We start from the raw sequence: 6000 nt of genomic DNA, 5'->3' as shown, positions 1-6000 counted from the left end.
CACACCGGGCTCTTCTGACAAGCCGTTCATAAGGCTGAAGTTGGATTTGGGGGCCCATGGTTGGAAAAATGTCACTCCCTGTGGTGGAAATCGGTCCGGCGCAATCTGGAGCGGCATTAAAGATTCATAAAATTGCAGAAATTAACAGACGAACATGGATACCCTGGGGGGGGGGGGGGGGAAGGGGGAGAAATTCCGCTTGCTGCATGATACGCTGCATCACGACATCTGTTAAATTCACCTTCTTAAATGGTATTTTTGGCTCTGCTGGTACCAAAGGCCCAGACTGAGATGTCATTTACTTTTCAGAAAGTAAGAGCTTCTAATGGATGTGAAGGATTTTACTTTATGCAACTGCGCTTGTTTTAAAATAAACATTCGACGTTCAGGCTCTGAAACCTATCAGGCAATTAATGCATCTGATACACACATGTATGTTCTTGGTTTGGCATGTTAAAATGTTTTTCTCTGAAGCTGGTTTAGATGGAATGACATGATTTATTTTTTAATGGCTTTAGACACCACAGTGTTACATTTTTTTTTTTTTCCCAGAGTCGATTATCCTTCACCATCTTTTCTTTCCCCTCCCAATACATCACTCCCAGCCAATTTCTGAGCAGACCTTTCTTACAAAGACCTGGTTTGCCTCTTGCTTTGCAAAGTCAAGTTGATAATCCCAACAACAAATGCTAAGGCTCCCAAACTGCCTTTGCCAGAGACCTGCCCTTTAATCAATCTCTCTCTGACACCTCAGTGTTGCAGCCTAGATGCTCCCAAGCTAACCAGCGTTGCTGTTAATCCCATTTGGGATAATTTAGCCCCATGCTTCGAGATTTGCCGTGGTTATTCTTTAAGGGAATTTCTTTTTTTTTTTTTTTTTTTTTAAATGAATTATTTTTAACCATGTTATTTATGACCTGGAAATTGAAACCTGGCTTCAGCATGTGTATGACCGAGGGTCTGACAGGGCTCTGCAAAGCGTTGGGGGAAGGCTAGCGCGGGCTAGCAAAGCCCACCAGCTTTTGCTGGCAGGGTGGAAGGTAAGTAAGGAGGAGGAGCAGATCCGCGAGACGAGGTGACCGTTTCTGTATCACAACTGGATTTTGTGAGTTATGCATCTCTCCCAGGCACCTTGTGCCGCGGCCTCCCTGGGTCACGAGCACAGCTTTTCCACCACCCCGTGTTCATGCAGCACCTCGCACAGCAGCCTTTTCTCTTCAAAAAACGCTGGCCCTCAGCATCTCCACCAGCTGAAGGGAAGCATGTGGACCGGCGGGCCCTGCCGTGAGCTGAGATATGCTGCATTTCATTTAATAAAGGGCTCTGCTGAGAGCAGGAGCCACCCGAGCGGAGCGCTGGGGACCACGGTGCCGAAGAGACGTGTGCCTCCTCTGCAGCACCTGCAGCCTGGGCAAACCTGAGCCAGGGGGCAAGTAAATAACCAAGATATGCAGGCAGACATCAGCCCGGAGAAGTGATGCTCGTGCCTTCTGCACCCCGTCCCCTGGGAAACGGCCTTTATCCAAATCGGTGAGTTTTGAAACATTTGTGGGGTGCAAGGAAGCGGCTCAGCTCCTGCTCGGAGCTGCGCAGTCAAGAATGTAAATCTCATACCCCCGGTAGCTGCATGACATCTTTATTTTTATTGGCAAGAGAAGCAGTATACACAGCGACATTGCAGTCTCTTAGCTCGTTAAAAATATCTCAATAAATAAAACAAATAAGCAACATATACACTGGAACAGAAAATGAAAAAAAAAAAAGGGGGGGGGGAAGGGAAAGGGGGAGGGTGAGCGGTAGCAAATCATGGAGCAATAAGGAACAGGCGGTAGAGTGTGGAGGGCAGTCTGTAATCCAGGCTGTACTTGAAACAAATCATGCAGGGAGCTGGGGACACAGTGGGCTTTTTTCTTCTTTTTCTTTTTTTTCTGAGAGCCTTGGTCCAGTTTTGATATTACTGTACAAGAAATCAGATTTTGAATTTTAAAAAATAGACAAAAATACCCCAAAAAAGAATACAGCTAAGGGGAAGTAAAATCCGATCCCAAAGATTTCTCATAAATGTATTCCTGAATTAAGATTTTTCAGAAAAAAAAAAAAAATAGAAATTAAACCAAATGCACAGACAGACACACACAAAACCCAACAACAATGAACAACCAGGAATGTTGCTTCTCTTTTCTCTTTGGTCAGTCGCTTGGGGAGAGATGTTGCAAAGTTTCAGACCGTTAGCTTCGGTGCTGTTTTCTGCTCAGTCTAAGTGCTCCACAAGAGTTCAGAGCGAGGGAGGTCAAGAGGGGTCTTCTGGACCAGTTTACTTGAGGTTGTTAAGGTTTCAGAAGCTACAAACTTGGATACATCCCAATTCCACTTCAGTCTCAGACACTGGACAGTCTGGAGAGAAGGAAAAAAAAAAAAAAGAAAAAAAAGGAAAATAAATACACTGAATACAGGACATCTTTCTGAGCTATGTTGTCCGGTAAGTCCTTTTCCTCTGGAAATCGAGGTTGTGGGTCATGAACAGCCGTAGCCCTGTGTTGAAACCTGCCCCTGGCCCCAGCAGAGTGGAGGCACGGGGTTGATCCGACAGCCAGGTGAGATCCAACGCGCCAGGAGCAGCCCCCGCCGCCCCCGAAGCGAGTGGAGTGGGGAGAGCGGATGCTCCGATGGGCTTTGGAAACCCCACCCACCCCGACTCCCAGCTCCTCCTGCAAAATCAGGCAAACCCTGCTGGAAAGGAACACGCTTTCCTTCCATCCCAGGGTAACAGGTTTATGCAATATCTAAGAACATCCAAAAACAACAACAAGAAAATCGACCTAAACTTAACAACTGCTTTGGCTTCTGGCTGCGTTGCCCAAGTTCAGACTCTGCTAATGTCACAGCCTTTTTTTTTGCGTTCTGCTGCCAAACGGTAAATCTGCTGCAGGTAGGAGCAATGCAGCCATCAAGAATTCCATCTGCTGACAGCAGCACCTCCAGCCCCAAGGGACGCTGGGCTGACCCCCTGTTTTCCACGCGGGTCCTGGCGACCCAACCCTGCCTATCGCCCCTCCTCTGCCCCCTTTATCGGGGTGTGACAAGATGCGGCGATGCAGCAGGGAGCCCTGTTACCTGTGGGGTTTGCTCTGGCCTGCAGCAACCTGCCGCTGCTCCTTTGTGGGCTGGTGGGACAAATTTTTGACCCAGCAGCGCCCTTGGGAGATCCCATCGAACTTGGGGGAGGGATGGCTTCGCAGGCGAGATGCCGTTTCTGCCTTCAGAAAGCCACCTCAGCTCATATATCAAAAAGCAGATATAATTATTTCCTCCCACTAAGGAAAACTTCCATTTAGCTTATTTCCTTTCCTTTCCTTCTCAAAGTTATTAATTATCTAATTACAACCACATTCTGCAGACGAGCTCGGGACTTGACAGGCTGCCCAGGACCACTTAGGAAAGCTTAACTGCTTGGTGTGTGCGAGCGGCGGTGGTTTGTGTATGTGCACGTCTGACAGATGACAGGCTGGCCCTTTCCTAATGCTGGCATTGCCACAGCCCTAGCCGGGGAGGGACACTGGAAAGGAAAATAAAATACAGAGAGGAGGAAGATGCCATGGAGAGATTTTCTGATGTTTTGGTTTGGTTTGGTTTGGTTTGTTTTTTTTTTTTTTAATTATTTTTTGCAGCAAGCAGAAGAAAGGGTGGAGGATATTTGCTGCCAGCTACACGAGCGCCACTGAGCCCTGCTCTTCTCTGAACTTGGCTGCCATGTAAAACAAAATGAGACCAGGTAGAAAGCAGTGCCGAGCTGATCTATTTCCACTGATTTTCTTCAATCCCACCCAAGACTGGAGAGGTCGGCACAAAGCTGCTTTTAGGGCAAAGCTGGTCACGTGCTCTAAAACGACGTCTTTAACCCCTGGTGAGACACCTTGGTCTGGCTGCTGCTCCAGTACGGGATCTTGTTTCTGCTGGTCCTTTCTGGTTTCCAGCAGCTCTTTTGGCTCCAGCCAACTGGAAAAAATGGGAATTTCACAGCAGCTCAGTGCTAACAGGGTCTTTTGGCTTCCCAGTTTCTTCTAGGTGAATGAGCTCGATCTACCCTGTGCCCCAGGGCTCTGGCATGGCTCGCCTGTGCTCCCAGGCTTAACCCATCCTTTCCCATCCCACACAGGGCACCAGGACCAGGGTCATGGTGGGCAGATGTTGCTGCTGCTCAGCCATCTCTTGGCTAATGCCTGGTTATCAGCCACGGCAGGACCAGATGATCTGGCAGGCTATTTCCACTGCTGTTTTCCATGATTGTCCACTGCACATTAAAGCAACTTATTTCAGCTGATGGAGCAATATTACGACCAGATACAGAGGTCACCCAAAGGAAGCTGCTATACCTGGCTATGAAGGGGTTATTCTCCCCATCTTGACAGGTACTCGTGTTTCAGTTCACATCATGTAACATTTTGCTAGTTGTTCTTACCACATATTCTATATAAGATCCACATCAAAGACTAAAACCCCCTCATTCGCAGACCCAATCTATCAGCATGAGAGAAGGAAAGAAGCGCATGAGATGAGAAACACACACGCACTTTGTGACCTACTCCCTCTCTTTCTTCTTTGGACTTTTGGGATGCTGGATGCTGACTGCTTTTGAGAATCTGGTGCTGAGTAGCAATTTCGAAATCACATAAACGGTAACAGAAAGAGGTGGGCATCTGCTTGTTGCATGCAGGAACACACTTTGGTGGTGGGATGTGCGGAAACACGTCCGCTGCTGGTAAAGAAGTGATGAGATGTGTGATGTCTGCACCCAAACTGTTCGTCCTCAGTTACCCCCTCCAGGACAGTCAAATAGAGGATTGCTGTGCTAAAAACCTGATAGCATCCTACGGGGAGCTTAATAAGGTGAGGGGAGTGCAGTGTCTTCTCAGTTTGCTTAGAAGAGTGTTATGCATATTGGACAAATTATACTCTGAGCCTGGCTTGTGATCCTCATGTCAGAAACCTGGCCCTTGCCCGCTGTGGTTTGAGTCTTGCAGGGGGAAGGAGGATCAGCTCCTGGCTGAGGAAGAGGGATAATAACCCAAAACACCTGCGAGCTGGTCTTCCCTCCGCTCCTACCCAGTGCTGCCACACCACTGCCACCAGACCCTTCATGGTGGCTGCCTCCTCCTGCCCCTTGTTTCTGGCGAGCCCACCTTGAAGTGTCCCAGTAAACCCAGTGCCTGGTGCCTGGGCCTCCAGAAGGGCCGGGTCTCATCCCCCCAACTCGTACACCAAAAGGGGAAGCATGGCCCCTCTTGCCTTCAGGAGCTATAAAATGAGTCAGCAGGGTCCTTCTGGCTCCATCCCCTTTCAAATAATAGAGAGATTTTCCATAATGATTTTGTGCTTTAATGGACCCTCCCAAGGTCGTGCCTCATGTTTATGACCCTTTAATCCCAGAGGGGCTCAGCCAAGTGTTTGTCAAAGCCTGCCAAGACACTCAGCTGGTGGCTGCTCCCGTGGCACTTCCCAGCTCCGCTCCCGCAGCCGCACCCACGGAGGTTTCCTCGTGCGCTCCTGCGGGAAGGGCTGAGGGTTTCCCGTGGCAGCTGAATGGTGAGGTATGGAGCTGCTAGGGGATTTATTCTTCAAAGAAAGCAGCAAAGCCCATGGCGGATTTCACGGGGAGGGGACAGAGTTTCCTCCTGGCACTAAGCTGGTGTGGCAGCACAGCAGGGCCTTGCAGAGTTCAGTTTTAATCCCAGCTCACGCACAGGTTTGTTATGTAATTGCTCTCTCTGTGTGTGCCTCAGTTTCCCTGGTTGGGAAACTCCTCTTCCTCTCTTACATCCCTTCCTCTCTTACAGCACATCTGGGATTTAATCAGCTGGTTCCCGTAAGGCACCTTGTGATTCTCCAAGGTATAGCTGAAGGGCATAATACTGCATTATAACAGTGCATGATTGTAGTAACTGGACTGAGAGATGGTACATGGTGAAGCTTGCTGCTGAACATAGTTTCCAAGCATTTCTC

At 48.7% G+C, this 6000-nt stretch overlaps 1 protein-coding gene across 1 annotated transcript in view; it reads right to left on the bottom strand.

Moving 5' to 3' along the window:
• Nucleotides 1-1620: 1620 nt before the first annotated feature.
• The window catches only part of TWIST2 (twist family bHLH transcription factor 2), a 37988-nt gene continuing 33608 nt past the window's right edge, over nucleotides 1621-6000 (bottom strand). The window contains exon 2 of the mRNA XM_033007390.2: nucleotides 1621-2394. The gene's annotated coding sequence lies outside the window, so the exon portion shown is untranslated. The remainder of the gene's footprint in view (nucleotides 2395-6000) is intronic.

The sequence above is a fragment of the Tyto alba genome, unplaced genomic scaffold (assembly GCF_018691265.1).
Source record: "Tyto alba isolate M040663 unplaced genomic scaffold, T.alba_DEE_v4.0 Super-Scaffold_7, whole genome shotgun sequence".
NCBI classification, from domain to species: Eukaryota; Metazoa; Chordata; class Aves; order Strigiformes; family Tytonidae; genus Tyto; species Tyto alba.
This window is presented reverse-complemented; position numbering and strand designations above follow the sequence as displayed.